An 18,896-nucleotide genomic window follows, 5' to 3' on the forward strand; every position below is an offset into this window, starting at 1 on the left:
GGTATTCCTGAAAACAGCCAAGCCCGTAGCTTCTACTGAGTCACTCATTTAAATTAATGTTATTTTGCTAAGCATTGTTTCTACAGGTCTGAAATGTCGGGGAGTTTATGCACTGTAGTGATAGTAACAATACTGGGCAAGAGGTGGCACTCTAAATGACATATTTTCAAGGCTACACCCTTCTCATTGATAGTGTTACTGCACCACTTCATGGCGTGCATGTGAGTGGAAATGGAGGCCTAACAAAGTCTATTGCAGCACGATAATGAGGATTGTTCAGCTAATATAGATGACAATGTGGATGATTTGGAAGATGAGGAATTAGATGCTGGCATATTTGAAGGAATATACTTGAAAAATACTATACTGTACCCAGAATGGTTACATGCATGAGTCCATCCAAATGTTTCCTAGGTGTATGTGTGCCATCTTCGCTATATGTTCTTTTGACCACATGGTGATACTTGGAAGTGGTACACCTTTCCGTATGACATCTTTGATCAACACGGAGGGAATAAAACAGCCGCCGAGAAGAACTTTGTTCTCTTTTCTGTGTGGAACATCGCCTTTACAACACGAAGAGTCTGTATATAGTCAGATTTTTTTCACTATGGAACACCGTCTATACTACAAGAAATGCATGTACATTGTCAGTTATTCTCTTAACATTATGGAATATCGTCCCTACAATGGCTAAGTATTTGTGCATTATCAATCATTCAAAGTCTTGAGAAGGTTATATTACAGAACATCGTCTTAAAAACACAAAGTGTCTATACATTGTTAAATGTTCGAAACCTCGAGAAGGTTGTCGTAATGAAGTTAGATAAACATGTGTTCACAAACTCTAATTTGTTCAAGATAGTAGTTTATACCACACTGAATTGGACACTTCGATTGTGAACACTTACACACGCTAATGCAGCATGCAACATTCAGTAGTGTATTAATGTGTTGAAGCCTATGTTAAATGGTTTAAATTGAACAGTGTTTGTAAAATATGACAGTAGAAGTCAACGCACAAGCGTTATTTTAATAGTAATGCGTGTTACTTTAGAATGAACTGCCAAATGCAGAGAAATAACGCCAAAATTAGTGTAAATATTCAGTGATTTTGTTAATATGACAATATTCTTCTGTTTCACGACCTCTGATATGAGTGTGTTAATCCTTGACAGTCACATGTTCTTTTTTTTTTTTTCTTTCTGTGTGCAAAGTGTGACGTGCACATCAATTACTGACAGATCGTCAAGTTATGTTTTTCTTTATGTGGTTTATCATGTTAAACTTGTGTGTGCTTAAACATGCATAGTTATAATGCAAAGTGGAAAGCTGATACAATTACTTATTTCAATGAAGAGGTTATCTTGTGTTAAGGCGATTATAACTTTACACCTTATGTGACTCATAGTGTTAGATACGATCATGTTCAAAGCGAGCGTTTTGCAATAAGGTGAAGTGCAATTCTTTAAATTTATTTCATCACAGCACAAGTTCATCTGGGATAAGGCATCATCACATGACCTGCAAGATTTTACGACGACGTCCACATTTCCCTTCACCAGGATTCAACATAAATAGGAGTTTGAGGACGACCAACCAACCAGCAGCCTTTTTCAACCCCATTATGGAAGCTTACATTATGGAGGGGAGCTGAAGAGTAACTCATGTTGTAAAGGACTTCCAAAAGGCCTACCTATGAGGTATGAATCTTGGAGACTGCCATGACCACATGGTGGAGCAGAAGACCAAATGTGAGTTTGTTTCATTCTACTTACTGTTATTTTTCCTTCCTGAAGTGAAATCAAATTGGATTAAATTGCAGTAAATTCCAGCATAACGTTTGAGTACATGATGACAGTGATGATAATTCTTTTTGTATGAGTGAATGGAGATGTTGATCTAACTTATATTTTTTGAGTGTGAAATTTAGATTCAGGAAAAAAAAAAAAAAAAAAAAAAAAAAAAAAAAAAAAAAAAAAAAATATATATATTTGCAACGTTCTCAATGGCTGTACTTCGATGACAGTACAATGTAAATTTAAATAAACTTATTTTTGACTGGTTAAGTAACATATAAGTATACTAGCTGATGTACCCGTGCTTCACTATGGAATTCTGCATTGTATACAGAATTTTAGGTTAGGTAGTGTACACGTTGTGAGCAAGATTGTCTTAAATTGTATAGCTCTTAACGTTACCCTAGAAACGCGACGGGAGGTCACCAAACATCTTTTCTCATATGCAGACTGAGGGAATTTCATACCATCAGTCACAATCAGGTTGGGATGTTTTCAATGCCTTTTTACATCCTCAGAAAGACTGTCTTAGTGGTTTTCCCAACTGAAATGAACATACAATGATGTCAATAGGAATGGCGCGATTAAAAGCAATGCTTTCATATTACGAAATACCACACATTTTCTCACTTTTAACGAACAGGACTACGCTGCTTATCTAACAGTCCAAAATTCCACGCCTGGAATGACCAAAGCGCAGACAGCCGTGATACGTGAACACTCTTCGGCTTTCTTCGGGGGGGGGGGGTCGAATAGTAGAGACTCCCAGGGCAAAAACTATGCCCAATTACTAATTTGTTTCCTACGAGTACCTGATGAGTCGGCAAATATCAATTCACTACACTGGCGGCGAAAAATCTATCTGACTTGAAGGCAATTTTTTCCTCCAAACCAGAAGAGAAACCCCCCTCTTCTCTGCTAGTTTGGAATAAATTGAATGTAGAATTCAATAAAAGTGAAGAGAAAGAAGCTTTTCTTAAGAAACGGCTCTTTTCAGAGTTGAATTTTGAGTTATTTAGTGAATATTGTCGTGCTATAATTTGGTAAAGGCCTAAATTGTTATTCTAGACCAGGCCATACTACTACTACCACTAAGTGAGGCTCTGCCTTAAGTATGCACACTGCTCATTCAAAACAGCGCATCAGAGTAGGGATCGAATAGCTGAAATACTATGATGATCCAGTATGTTACATACCAGCTGTATCAGAAAATGTATGAACCAGAGGAATGGCATGCTAAAGAAGAAAGTTTTCTAACTCCCCGGCTATTTCCCGCCAATATTCAGTCAGGCTGTTATACTCGGTACGCAGCAGTAATCCCATCTATCGGAGTTGAGGGGCAGCATAAGAGACAAAGAACATCACAATAAACAATGTTCAATGTAATGTTATGGTTGATCAATGTTATGGACTTTTGATATTATGGGAGTTCACATTTCGTTTTCTTCCGACCCTGAAATACCACTCTTATCATAGTCGGTACGGTAAAACTGAATAAAAGATAAATGATCGGAAAATGTACTCTATAACTTTTTTATATAGTACTTTTCGATAGGACCAATAACATTGGTATTTAAAAATTACATTTTAAGCACCTTCCCCTAAACTACATTTTCATCCAGGATGAATAAAATTGTTTATAGCTTAGACTGTATTTTCTTAGTCCCCGACACTATATACCGATTTTCATTAAATTATGTTAACCCATTTTCTCGTGGCTCGGCGTTGATATGGACTTAACAACAAAAATACAAATTCATGAATATCTGTGTTACCATAGCTGGTACGCTAAAAATGTATAAGACATAAATGGTCGGAAATTTAATTCTCTATAACTTTGGTTATGTAGTATTTATCGATACGACAACTAATAATATCAATATTTGAGAATTACATTTAGGCCTTCCCCTAAACTACCATTTCACTCAACGTAAATAAAATTACTTATGGCTTAAATTGTAGAGAGGCTCATTCTCCGACTTTATCAATTTTCAATGAAATAGGACCACTAATAACGTAAATATTTAAAAATTAAATTTTAGGCCTTCCCCTGAACTACCATTTGACACAGCGTGAATAAAATTATTCATAGGCTAGATTGTATAGACGTATTCCTCGACTTTGCATACCAATTTTTATTAATATAAGACTACTACAAACATAAATATTTGAAAATTAAATTTTACGCCTTCCCCTAAACTACCATTTCTATCAGCGTGAATAAAATTATTTATGGCCTAGATTGTAGCGACTCATTCCCCAACTTTGCATACCGATTTTCATTAAATTCTCTCTGGCCGTTTTCTAGTGATGCGTGTACATACATACATACAGACAGAAATTACGGAAAAGTAAAAAGTGCATTTCCTGGTTACTGTGGTCATGACCGATACAGAAATACCATTCTTTTCAAATTCTGAGCAATGTACAGACAAAACTCTTATTTCATATATATAGATTTATGAAGTACATACATGAAGGACTGATATCTGTAATTTAATCATGTTTGACCTGTTTTCATAAGGTGGCTATGAAGTAATAAATTATATTTAAAGGTATTTGTGTCAAACAATGAAGGTCATTTAAGTGACTGTGAGTGATAAAAAAAAGGAAGACCTTAATAAATTGAAACATAATAAACAGGAAGTGAAGCCACATTTAAATGTAAAACTTATGCTCAGTTATTTATTTGAATGATAAAAGCAAAGTAAATTTATTAATCAACAACGTCTATGCCATAGCACGGGTATCTGTTATGCTTAGTACAATGCTGGATTTGTGATGCAATGTAATTTTTTTTTTTGAAATTTTGCTTTTCATAAAATATTTATATTCTTGGAAGTTGTTCTTTTTCATTTAAACTATAGGCCTACTCACCTCTTTGTGCATCTAGCCATCCTATGCACTCATTATCCCATCTTGACCTGAGATTTCATGCTTACCTACATATATTCCTAATTCCTTTTAGGGTACAATACAATAAGCATGGTAGGCCTATAACAAAACAGCGTTTACAAAACAGTACAATTTCCTCCACCATTTCACAGTTTCGTGTTCCAGCAGGTTATACCGAATGCACTGATGACTCTAAATCAACTCAGACTCATGCATATCGTAGTCCAAGATAGTGGTTTGAGTACTTTCTTGCCAGTCCTTGTTACATGTTCCATGAAGTATGCTTGATACTTCTTGCTATGATACAGATATTGATTCCCATAGGGAACCTGAAATATTTGTCCTGAATGAGTAAATTCATAATTCCAGTATAAATGGTCCGTGATTAGAAATGATAAATTTTCCAGCTTTTTGCTCCATTTGATGGCCTAGAAGGCATTCATTTTTGTAAAAGAGACCAAGTCTCTCTTAATGAATTGGGACTGTTTGAAGCTCCAAGTAGCCTACGCAGTGGCCTCTTTTATACGCACTAGCCATGTATCTTGGTAGGTGTGTTAGTTACCAACTGATAAGCCCAAATTGGCACACTGGGGCGAAACGCTGACAACCAGAAATCGTTAACTGGAAAATTTGTAATTTCTAATAACAGAACATTTATATTAGAATTATATTTCTTGGTGTGTCGAATGCAATTTGGCTGTACAGTTCAGTGCACAGAAATAAGATAATTCCCACAAAATACTTTTACGGTTTTTGGAGGTGCTGGAATTAAGTCCCACAGGATTTCTTTTACGTGTCAGTAAGTCTACCAACACAGGGCTGCGATTAAAATACCACCGGACTGAGTCAGGATTGAACCTGCCAAGTTGGGGTCAGAAGGCCAGCACCTCAACCGTCTGAACCACTCAGCCTGGTAAGAAGATAACTAACACTGATTTCATCACCCAGCTTGCAGGACAGCTTATTGAAGATACTCTTCCTAACACAATCGCATCCACTGAAACTGTAGAAAGACTAAAAGAACAGCATTTCATACAAGACATTCCTTCTACAACCAAGAAGTATGCTGCTAGGATACAGTAAGTTTACAGCGCAAGAAGTACAAAATCAAGCGAGAAAGCTTCTCATAAGGAGACACGCTACCAGTGTGAGCACTGTGCCGTATCCTGGCCACTTCTGTTGTTATCTGGTTCGGTTTACAGACAAACTACTTGTGTACTCATTGATTTCGGTATCTAGCAGACTCTGAAATTTATTGTACACGCAAAAAACCTGCCAAGGAGATCACAGACGTTGCCTTTGTTGTCCTGTGACTTTACGATGTTTGTTCCCGATCTTGTCTATCTAGTTTTCTTCATGGCTCTTCTTCAAAGTCTTCATTCTTGGTGAAGGGTTATGGCAAGCGATACAATGTTCGCAAATGCTTGTTTTCACAAGAGTTATTAAACGCTTTCAGAATATGCATTTTGTCTTAGAGGTTTTCAATGTGCCTTTGCACATATATGTATGGCCCGATTAAGCTAATACATTTTTTTTGTTTACACTATATACTGCAGTTCAGTTACAGTATAAACATTAGGTCTGGTTACCAGTACCCATTTAACCGCAGTATCTTCTTGAACATAATCAATTTGCCTAAGTAACAAATTTGGGTAAATGTTTACAATTACTGTATCACCTTCGATTTTTTCATACTTTTATATTTACTTTCTGTACTGAAAATATAAGCAAAAACAGCAAAATCAGGAGTCACAAATGAAGCTAACTGCCTGTGGAGGCAGTTGCTTCTGCGAGCGCTACACGACGTTGTAGTGGTTTAGCGCTGGACAGTTCAGCGATAAAGGCTCCCGGACAATAACTTCCTTATCGGACTTTTGAATATGTCGATACATGTTTGGGACACCTAATTTTGCTGTTTTAGCTTCTCTTTTTTATATCAGAAAGTCAATAGTAACTGGTCTTGTAAAGGGATTGTTTACTCAAGAACACTTGTTTTGTTGTAGGCTATAATAACAATATGGCATGCCTAATACTTTTTCTTTAAGGAAAGCCTCAACCAAAGTTTGGCGAAAGCAGTCTTCATAAGCGGAGCTCCGTTATCTATGGTTGAACATCCACTGTGATTAGAATTTTTGAAAAAACTTTGTCCATCTTACAAACCACCATCCCGGTATCGTCTAACTTCTTCATATCTCAAAGCTCAGTATGCAGAAATGCAAAATGAAGCCACAAGCCAGCTAAACGACTCGAAATGCTTACATTTACAGTGTGACGGTTGGAGTAATATCAGAAATGAGTCAATAGTAAACTTTGTCATCTCAAAACCAGAACCGCTTTTTGTGGAGTTTGTAGCAACAAAGGAAAACAGACAAAATGCACCTTACTTAGCTGAGTTGATGATCAATGTAATTGAAAGATATGGTTCTGAGAAGTTTCTGGTAGTAACTGGAGATAACGCTTCCAACAAGAGAGCTGCTTTGACCTTGGTTAAGGAGAAATATCTGTCAATCATACCACTTGGTTGCCTTGCTACCTCTTGCATCTTTTATACGAAGATATTTTAAAATGTAACACCGTAAAATCTTTCATGGCAACTGTTATTAGCATAGTGAAAAGAATCAAGAATAGCCACATCCTGAAAGCATTATTTGACCAACTTCAATTAGACAAAAAGTTTGAAGGCAGAATATCTTTGAAACTTCCTGGGCAGACTAGGTGGGGAAGCAACTTGTTTTGTTTACAAAGTTTACTAGCAAATAAATCTGTGCTTCAAAAACTTGCTGTTAGTGAGGAAGCTGAAATCACAACAGAAATGAAAAAGGCAGCTACTTGATAATGGAGTGTTTTGGGTTCGAGTTCAAAAGCTGGTGAACATTTTTGATCCAGTCAATGAACTTATTACTTACCTTTGAGTCCAACACCCCCATAATCCACAATGTTTTCACAAAGTTTCACAAACTACACAACACTCTCAAGCAAGAAATTCTAGAATCCCCTCTTCAAAAATCTGTAGAGAAAACTGTGCTAGCTAAACTGGAGAAACGTGTGAAATTTGGTGTCGGCCAAATTCATCTGGCTGCTGACTTATTGAACCCTTCATCTCAAGGTTGCAATTTGAAACCTGTTGAACTGCTTGATGCTACTGAGTGTCTGTGAAGTCGGCAGTAGCATGGGAACAAAAGTAGTTGAACTTCGGCAAAACAATGCAGACTAGAGAAACAAAGAGGGGCTGCGGCAGGATTAAAAGATACTGAAAAACAGAAAGCAATTACCCCTTTGTTATGGTGGAGGGGCTTGAAAGAAACATGTGTGCTAGCTGATGTTGTAGTGAGAATTTTAGGTGCTCCAGTAACATCTGCTGCTATTGAAAGAATGTTTAGCACATTCAGCTGGATCCATTGTAAGAAAAGAAACCGACTTACAACTGAAAGGGCTGGACAGATAGCTTACTTGTCACACAACTGGAATCTGCTAAACAAAACTCCAAAACCAAGAAAAGAGTCCAAGGAAACAAGGCGGGTGCAGTGAAAAAGAAGTTGAAAACACCAATAATGATCAAATGCAAGTTTCCTGTAGCGACGATGGCCACATTTCACTCTCAGACGAAGAGTACATCTCTGAGACAGAGTGTGATGAAAACTCAGATTAGTCGTACTTGTACTACTCAATTGATATCTTTCATTGTAAATTGGAATGTAGGCCTAAGCCTAAAGAGATTCATTATGTATGATTATGAATAGCTTAATACATTTGTTAAGCTTCATTAAACCTATATTAAGTAAGGCCTCTATGTTTTTTTTACAACTTTTTTAAGTGTAACTGTTAATTTTCTATTTACTAGCTTTTTGGTTATATGATTATTTATTTTATATGTATGTATATTGGGTATTCAGCCCGAAGGCTGGTTTTATCCTCTGCAGCTCCGCCAACAGCTGTCATAAATAGCCTAGGCGTCACTGAAGAGGCGTACTAGGGAAATGAGGAGCGAGGTAGTTTACTGTTGCTTTCCTCACCGAGCCAGCTGTTGCTATTACGTATCAGTCTGCCAAGCCCACTGAAATGCATGCACCAACCGACCCTATGAGCGACATTTTCACACCATTCATAACAGGAACTGACTGCATAAGCAATGGTATTACTAGCATCACTCATACCTCAGTCACTTTCATATTGTCAAAGCCAAGGATGAGACAGGTCAATGAAAGTAACAAATTTGATATAGCCCATACCAGAAGACATAGTGCACTGTAAACACTACATCTCGCCAGCAAAGGCATTTATTTTATATATGAATGCTATTACAAAGTGTTCTGAAAAACATATACAGTATGTTGAAAACTGTATATTACACCTTTTGTAGAACTTGGCCAATGTTCTGAATAAATTTCCCCCAACTTTTATCTCAATGTTTGCAAAAGGCCTAATTCAATTTTGAGTTTTTCAGGTTATAACTATTGAATTTTATCTCCTGATCTAATTCCCAATTCTAATTCTGTTTTTGAGTCCCAGTTCTAATTAAATTTTATTTTATTAACTATCTAATGTTGTTACATTTCTAAAAAAATGTAGAATAGTTTGCATACCGGTACCCTTTTCTTAAGGTTCAACTACCACGACACAGGATTTTTAATGAAAAATCTATAATGCCTGGGTATTTACCCCGATTTATAAATATCTGGGTATTTTACACCGCTGAGTGCTGGTCTTCTGGCTAGTTTTCTAAAGGCTAAATTTGCCTCACAGAGCATCCTTCTAACTGTGTTCTCACTCACAGTTAGATTGTGGACCTGCATCAAGACTACTTAATGCCTGAACGGCTGTAAGATGTTGGTTCCTCACCACTTGCAGCCTCTAAAAGAGAACATGCAAGGCAGAAGTGCACCTACGTTGGCCTGAACCAGGCTCTCTGTGGTAAGGATGATGATTCTGAAAACGTTTCACATAGCAATGAATGCTTATAGGAGACACATTCAAAATCTCTGCTATTTAACAGTAGCTATGGCCATCATTCACCGAAACAACTGCTTTTGCTGAGTTGTTTATGGTTGAGAAACTCCTCAGGTAATGCTCAAATACTGGCCACTCAGCGTCAAAGGTACAAGAGCGACTACAATGGTAAAATAATGGTTTTCGTAACTGGCGCAAAATAAATAAAGAACGTGCAGGAGCACTCACCTTTGTTTGAATGGGTTATGATATAGCCTTCAGTTGTTTGTTGCTGCTTCATCAGCAATGTTCTTAGAATACTAGCCAATCAATAAATACCGGAAAAAGTATGGTAAACATATTTAATGTAAAAATTAACTGAGCTTTCTACTAACATATCAAATTTAATGTCAAACATTTCACATTTGGTCTGCATAGAAACGAAATTTACAATCAAAGATAAAGGTAGGGTTTTCCACCTCTTCAATACTACAAAATAGTGAAAATATTAAAATATCACATTTTTGTTGTCATTTTTTATACCGGTTTCGGCAACTTTACTTGCCATCATCAACCTAGAATATTGTAGCAGGACATTTTGATAGCTACATTAAAATATTTATAACATATGTATGTACTTAACAGAACCTTCAAAAATAAGTTTTGTTATTTGCAATTGCGTATATACCGTAAAACTTATGTAGTTGAAAAACAGAGGAAACTTGGTGTTATAATTAATTTTATGTATAGTTACAAACAGTTGACAACGCAAGGAGATGTACATTTAAAAGATTTTAATGACTTTTCTAGAACCTCATGAGTGATTTAGTCTCTGTTTTTCAACTACGTAAGTTTTACAGTATATACGCAAGTGTAAATAACAAAACTTATTTTAGAAGGTTCTGCCATTAATGCTTTCATGGCCCGCACTTATAGACACGATGTTGTATAGGCTTTTGGGCTTATGCCGTGTCAAGAAAATAAGGTGAAATTCTTAACGTTTTGCAGAAAACTGTGCTCTGCGTCCTCAGAAGAAATCTCGACTGACCATGTCCTGGGGGCCATCTGATAGCGAATGAACGTTCCATTTCCACTTCTATTATAACATCCAAATTTCAAAGCGTCATTGTTTAAGAAGCCTTTCTCTTGGTCAGTCTATACAGCATGTCTTTAGAATGTTCTGTTTATGTACCTATGTTATAAATATTTTAACGTAGCTATAAAAATGTCCTGCAACAATCTCCTACGCTGATGATGGCAAGTAAAGTTGCCGAAACCAGTAGCAAAAATGACAACAAAAATGTGTTTTTATAATTTCACTATTTTGTAGTATTGAACAGGTGGAAAACCCTACCTTTATCTTTGATTGTAAACATATAAAATGTTGGAGGGCAGCGTATATTGCCTCCTCTTCCCTGTGGAGAAGCTGACTGTGGCTTACAACTGCAATATGACAACCCTCACAAGCACTTCTGAACAATTATGCTTCAGTTTGTCTCTTTTCGGATGGTTGTTCACACACCTTTCTTTTCTCTACTAGATCAGCATTTTGCTATTATCATCAATAAGTTACAGAGCCAGACCTCCAAGAAGCTTTGTATCCACCTCTCGAAATGAATGTTCATACATGGACAGTTACTTGTTGTATTCAGTCACTTCTATTCAGTACATACACTGAGTATCCAGCCCAAAGGCTGCCATCACCCCTCATAGATGACCTTGGCATTTTTTATTTTTTCAACTGGCCTTACGTCGCACTAACACAGACAGTTTTATGTCGATGTGGGATAAGGAAGGGCTAGGAGTGGAAAGGAAGCAGCAGTGGCCTTAATTAACTTACAGCCCCAGCATTTGCTTGGTGTGAAAATGGGGAAACCACAGACAATCAATCATCTTCAGGGCTGCCGAAAGTGGGGTTTGAACCTGCTATCTCCCAAATGCAAGCTCACAGCTGCGTGCCCCATAACTGCATGGCCAACTCGCTTGGTGATTACTGTTTTAAGATGAAGAACAACTACGCAACCAACCTCTATTAACACTAATCCGAGGGGAAAATGGAAGGGGTCCGACACTTTGAAAATTGAAGGTATTGGCGACAGAAAGCCATGAAGGGCGTGAAAATGAAAGACCCTCTACGCCTCAACATCTGATACCACCGGGGTTGGAAAAGAACAAGAATTCCAAGGGAGGTCGGATAGGATAGATGAAGGTGAGGAGCCTGGCACAAGCAAGCAGAGGCAATGCTAGCACTCAGCTAAGGGCCCTGTGGTCACTAATCCATGCTCCCAAGTTAAAAGCCACTGGGGCCCCTTTTAATTACCTCTTATGACAGCCATGTTTGCTTGTGTTATTTTCAGATTTTGGGTTAGCAAACACCAATATGATTGGGTTGGGAATAGCAGGCCAATGAATAAATTACTGTGTCCGTAAGCTCGACACGCAAGAAATATTTTTGCTAGCAGTTCAATGTTACACTACCGTAACTTAGGTCTCTGATAATGCTGGGATAGATAAAGGTAGCAGCTGTGGCCTTAGTTACTCTACAGTCTGGCATTTGCCTGGAGTGCAAATAAGAATCCATCTTTAAAGTTGCTGATGATAGAATCTGATCCCATTAGCTCATCACCAACATCACACAGCAAACATGTTCAGTAAGAATTTCGAAGACAACATACATCTGTTTCTTTGTTTGGCTTCATGAAATATCACCAACAAAGAATTCCAAACAAGGAAACTATTATTTATTGTTTCCTTGACTTACAAGGTTGGTGAAGACAAAGCTTAGCAAAAATATAGAAAATAAAAAACTCAGAAAATGATATCCTGAAATGCTTGAAGGTTTGAAAGTCTAATAAAGTGAGATGTGATTGGAAGTTGATTAGAGTTTTGCTGGACTTCTTATATAGCCTATAATATATATAAAATAATTAAAACCTAATGCATACAGGCAATTCCTCAGAATATTAATAGATCTCTTTAGCCTGTGGCCTTCATTGAGGATGGCTTCTCTAAAGCCTGGCAGATTAGTACTACCATCCCCATTTGGAAAGGTAAAAGGAGATGTCACTGAATAGTACAACTATCATCCAATCTGCCTGTTCTACCACATGACACTATCCTCAACTATTGCTTATTATTATTATTGAAAAATGCGCACATGCCGTGCAGAATACCATTACATTACATTACATTACATTTACATTATATACACATTACTTTTCTTTGCTATAAGCTACGATGGATTTCTGTCTATTCCTGCATTTTACAATATGGTATCTATCACAGAATTCCAAGCACAACACACACACACATTCGTCATTTGGTTCGTGAAATAATTTGTTGCAGCACACTTTGTGGTGGAAACCATGGATCGCCAATCTCGTCGTCACGTGTCGCATATCATGATTAGCTTCCATCCAGGTCCTGTCTTGCATAGCAGATGTTGCATAGAAGTCCTCTGGTATGTTGTTTTTCTTCTCATGCAGATCTTGTATAAGCTGTTTGAAGCTGGTACTAGCTTGAAGTATGAGCTCGCATCTCAGATCCTCTATTAAGAAGGTCTCCCTGGTAAGCTCATACACTAGCCTCGATCTTGCATTCTGCGGGACTCCTAAAATTCTCTTCAGGTATCTAGCCTTTACTCGCTCCAATTCTTCCAGCTGTTTGTACGTGAGGTATTCTGCCACTAATTCTAGGCCATACGTCAGAACAGGTAGTATCTTTAACCTAAACAAGTCCATAGCTGTGCTGATCGATAGTTGTGTGATGTTCCTGATTTCATTCATAGCCCTAGTGGCCGCCACTGCTCTAGATCTTATATGTAAACTGAAACTCTTTCCCGTTGTTTGAATTGTGATACCTAGATATTTAAAATTGTTAGCCCTCTTGAGTAGTTTGCCATTGCATTTGATGTTCTCTGCTTCAGTGAGTCTTCCTCCTTTCCTAAATACTACCAATTCCGTCTTCTCTTCGTTTATCTGGATGTCGTTTCTCTCTGCCCATTCACATAGTGTGTTTAGCGATACTTGCAGTTTATCTATATCTGTCGCTGCGAGGGCCATGTCATCAGCGTATACGTATGTGCTTGTTCCTGCCATTCCTTTGGTGACATCGTTCGTGAGAACATTAAACAGGATAGGGCTGAGTGGATCGCCTTGGAGGATACCGTTCGTCTGTGACAGCCAGTCAGATATGCCTATTCCATCATCTATCTGTATGTAGTTTTCTGCCAGTATATTCGATATCAGGGTCGTTGTGCTCGTTCTTCCAATTAGTTCCTCCAGTTTATCTATTAATACCTTTCTGTTGACCGTATCGAAGGCTTTTGAGTAATCAACAAAAACCACATATAGTTTTCCTTTTGGTCTTTCTATTGTCTGTTTTATTTGTTCCAACAGGTTTTCTACTGCCAGGGTCGTGGACCTTCCCTTTCTAAAACCAAACTGTTCCTCTGGTAGAAGGGGTTCTAGCTTCTCTGCCAGCCTTTTGGCGAGGATTCCTGTTAGGAGTTTCAGTAATGTAGATTCCAACGCTATTCCTCTATACGCGTTTGGGTTCTCTGTGTCTCCTTTTCCCTTGTATAATAGCTTGATTGTTGACTTTCTCCATTCGTCTGGTATACTTCCTAATTCTAAACATTTATTTAGAAGGGAGGTCCATATCGGTAAGTATTCTTGTGCTGTCTGCTTTAAGTGTTCACTTCTTATTCCATCTACTCCTGGTACTCTGTTATTCCTCATTTTCTGTATCGCTTTTGCAATTTCATCCGTGGTGAAGATCTCATCAGCTTGTGGAGTCATAGGTGTCTTAATCATGGGTCTTGTTTCTTTTGAGCAAATTACTATTCTTATATGATCTATCCATGTTTCCATAGGTATGTTTGGCTGTATTTTCTGCCCTTTTGGCCTCAGAGCTCGGTAGGGGTCTTCTTCTGCCTCCTCTACCATTTTCTTATGTTCTTTTTCCAGGTGTTGCTTTTTCTTCTTTCTTATTAGGTCCTTGTATTTCTTTCGTTCTCGTTGGTATTCTTCGGTGGTTGCGCTTGCCATTTGTCCTCTAGTTTTATGTAGTGTTTTCAGTGTCAGTTTTCTTTGTTCATAACATTCTCTGTCGAACCATGGCCTCGCCTTCCTATTTGAATCTTGTGTGGTGGCCCCACTTATTATAGTTGATTTCAGCCATGTAGCAGCCTCATCAATATTTCCTGCTCTTATTGCTCTTTCAACCTTATCTTTTTCTTTCATTTTCCCTTTAATTTTTTCCATGTCCAGTGTCTTGCCAAATGTTATATTTCGTCTTTCTTCTAATTTGCTACTTCTACCGTTTTCTATATTTAATTGTACTGGAATGTGTTTACGGATGACTGCTGCTTCTTTTTTCACTGTGGTGGCAAGGTGTTTTGATCTAAAGCCCTTTGTGATTATTAGGTCAAACAGACATGCCCGTGGTGGTGATTATTTAGGCTGAGGCCATCGTCGGACGGTCCCGAAAACGCGGCAAAAATATGTGTTAAAAGTGATAAAAGGCTAGCCTACATACTTAGGAAGTGCTGTTAACAACAGAGAAGAAAAGTGAGGGAAGAAAAACAACCGAAAATCCCGTAAGTGTGGGAAAATTGAGAAGATCAGTACCCGTAAGACTGGCGGAATTTTAACCTCAAAAAGGTTAGTTGCATGTTGGAACTACATGCCGGTGTGTTGAACAGCGAAACCACTAGATCGTAACGCTGCCAACGCAGGCTGCAGAGAAGACAAATTCTCATCTCTTGTTGCAAGTGCGACAAGACTTTCTAGCACAACATACAAGGGAATCTTCCATCTCCTGTAACAGATGCGGTTAGACATTCCAGAACTCACAGAGGAGGAACTCCCATCTCATGCCAAGAGTGCAACAAGACATTCTATCACCGCACAGGGGTGAAGCATTCACTTTGTGCGACAAATGCGACAAGACATTTAACACCACACAGAAGAGAAACTCCCATCTCATGCTACAAATGCGACAAGACTTTCTATTAAGCAGAGACTTGGGAAGTGCACAGAAAGAATCTGTTGCCTTCAGGATCGGGAGAACATCGTAGAAGAAAGAATAATACGAGACAGTCCAGCAAGTACCGAAATTCATAGAAGCCGTCTACTATAACCATACAGCAAATCGTTTTAAAAATCTTTGGGAATTCGGAAGAAGATTCTTCAGCTGATTATGTGGGAGGGAGCCCTAATGAACAGAGATTTTGTTTCTCACAAGATGGCGGACGAAGCTGAACAACGGTTTAAAAGTGCTCTGAAAAGCGTTGAAGACATAGCGGACGCAGGAGGATATATGAAAAAAGAAACGAAGGAACAGCTGCAGGAAGCGGTGAAGATCATTCGTGAGTACTTTCAAACAACTAAACATGCCTTTGAAGATAAGAATAATGTTCAAGAAATAAATGTCGAAGAGGTTATGAATGTAACAAACGCAGGTCAGGAGACAAATGATAGTTTCATAGCGCGACAACTCGTGACGTCTCCCGACCTCACCTATGAACCTCTAAGTAGCAAGCTGGCAATGGAACTATTGCTTATGCAGCTTTGTTCAAGCTTTCCAAAAGCAGTGTGGATTCGTTAAGGGGCTCGGCACAACTGATGCAATTCATGTTGCTCGCCTGCTTGTTGATAAAACACAGGGAAAGACATCAGCCTCTACACCTTTCACTCCTCGATCTCAAGGCCTTTGACAGGGTACTGCATGAAATCTCTGGATACATGCCCAGAAGCTTTGGGGCGATGTAAATTCGGAGTATTTACTGCAATATCTCACCTCCTTTTCCTATCAATATTGAAGTCCACTGAGGATTAGCACTCTCACTACTTCTGTTCATCCTGTGCATGGATACAGCAACTGCTAATCTGATATCCGAACACCTTACTCATGGACAAACTAGTATGTTGTTAACATGTTTCTTGCTGATTGAAACTCTCACATTTCAGAAGATTGGACTCTTAGCTGGAAAGACCGTCTAAGCGAGAATGTCTCAAAACTGATAAAACAATATTCACACACAAACCAATGGTAGCATCAGTATAGAAAGTCATCATCTAACTAGGACTTCACAATTTAAATATCTCGGTTCGCTTACCACTCCGGATGGAGGGACGTTTCTAAAGGCTGCATTGCTGAAATGATGCCCAGTCACTGGAGTGCTTTGTGATAAAGTATGTAAGCACCTGTAAGGGAAAGTATACAAGTCAAATTGTTCATCCAGTGGCTCTATAGAACTTAGAATGCTGGCCAGCATCGACAAAGCATAAGTAGGCCCTCCATGTAATGGAGATGAAAATGTTGCATTGGTCCATGCGTGCTATAAGGCTAGACCGCAACAAGAATGCTGTTGTAAGGACATGGATGAGAGCGACATCTATTACAAATAAAATACAGGAAGCAAAGCATGTCTCTAGAAGTGATTATAAATCCACGGCAAAAATCGCCCTGTGATGAATTATACCTTGAGGCTGCCTGAAGAAATGGTAGTTTGATAGAATCAATCAGGATATGGAAGAGATTGACCTCAGATCTGAAGACACCCTCAGCAGATGGAAGTGGCAAACAGTAATCAGACAAGCAGACCCTGCATCACTACCAGGTACATGTTAGGAAAGAGAGAGCATGGCTGTAGCTATGTAGTTTATGAGACTATTTGGAATTTTCTATAGGTTGTAATGAATCCCGTGCCTGCACTTAACAGATCAATCACTTCGAAGTCTTTGTGCTGGTACTTGTTTATACAATGCAGAACTGTAGGTCCGTAAGTTTCTTTCCTCTCATTGTTGACATCGTCTGGCTGTTCCATGTGAATCTCAAAACGTATGGCAGATTAAAGTGAAAAAGCTATAGAATTAGAACTTTAGAGTGTAAAATTTTGGATAAACTACAAGAAGATGATGAATAATGAACTACAGAATATGTTTGTTTATAAGTAAATGTTGTCAATTAACAAATTCCAAAATTCTGTATGAATTTGTTTACAATACTGAATGATGTGTAAGAAGAAAATAGTGCAAAAAAAAAAAAAATAGGCCTAATACCACTATGCACTTGTAAACAACTGAGTCAATTGGCAATTTGAATCTGAAATCAGCCCAAAAGTTATTTACATTTTGTAAGAGGTTGTAAGTCAGAGTCAACGCATTAGAAGTTAACTTGTATTTACAGCCTGCTCAGGACCAGATCTCTGGCTGAATAACAAAATGGTCAGTTAAGTTAACATTATTAAAATAAAGGGCCTATCCAGCAATTTATAGTACTAGGTTAAGTAGCATTTTAATCTATATATATATAAAATAGCTTGTCCTGACTGACTGACTGATTCATCATCGCCGAGCCAAAACTACTAGACATAATGAAATGAAATTTTGGGGATACATTCATATTAAGATGTAGGTGCTCGCTAAGAGAGGATTTTTGGATATTCCGTTGCTAAGGGGGTGAAAAGGGGGGGTGAAGTTTTAAAATGAGTGCACCTATATCTCAAAACTTTAAAAGTTTACAAATGTAAAAATTGGTATTTAGAATCTTCTTTGAAAATAAGGAAACACGTATTTTTTTGTTTTCAGAAAATCCCAATAGGAGGGGTGAAAAAGGGTGAAAATGGGGGAAAATGTGTTGAATGCCTTTAATCAGGATACCGGTACTTATATCTCAGAAACTGAAGATATTACAGACCTGAAAATTGGTACTTTTGATCTCTTTTAAAAATAAAGAAACACGTATTTTTTTGTTTTTGGAAAATCTAATTAATGGGAGGGTGAAAAGGGGGTGAATTTTTAAAATTAGTGAATCTATATCTCCAAACTTTTAAAGTTTGCAGATGTAAAAATTGGTATTTAGAATCTTCATTAAAAATAAAGAAACACGTATTTTTTTGTTTTCGGAAAATCGCAATAGGAGGTGTGAAAAGGGGTGAAAAAGGGGTTGAATGCCTTTAATGAGGCTACTTATATCTCAGAAACTGAAGATATTATAGACCTGAAAATTGGTGTTTGGGATCTCCTTTAAAAATAAAGAAACACGTATTTTTTTGTTTCTGGAAAACCCAATTAAGGGGGGTAAAAAAGGGGTAATATTTTAAAATGAGTGTATCTATATCTCAAAACTTTTAAAAGTTATAGGTGTAAAAATAGGTATTTAGAATCTCCATTAAAGATAAAGAAACACGTATATTTTGTCTTCGGAAAATCCTAATAGGAGGGGTGGAAAAGGTTGAAAAAGGGGTCGAATGCATTTCATGAGTCTACT

The 18,896-nt window shown here is 37.8% G+C and overlaps 1 protein-coding gene across 7 annotated transcripts in view; it reads right to left on the reverse strand.

The window, feature by feature from the left end:
• The window catches only part of ClpX (Caseinolytic protease chaperone subunit), a 360,525-nt gene that overhangs the window by 328,447 nt on the left and 13,182 nt on the right, over nt 1–18,896 (reverse strand). Inside the window, exon 1 of one of the 7 annotated variants that reach the window (XM_068225493.1) lies at nt 16,741–16,802. The exons of the other annotated variants lie outside the window; for them this stretch is intronic. The gene's annotated coding sequence lies outside the window, so the exon portion shown is untranslated. Of the gene's footprint in view, nt 1–16,740; nt 16,803–18,896 lie in introns of those variants that run through there. 7 annotated transcript variants of the gene reach the window in all.

Source organism: Anabrus simplex, chromosome 1 (genome assembly GCF_040414725.1).
Source record: "Anabrus simplex isolate iqAnaSimp1 chromosome 1, ASM4041472v1, whole genome shotgun sequence".
Taxonomy (NCBI): domain Eukaryota; kingdom Metazoa; phylum Arthropoda; class Insecta; order Orthoptera; family Tettigoniidae; genus Anabrus; species Anabrus simplex.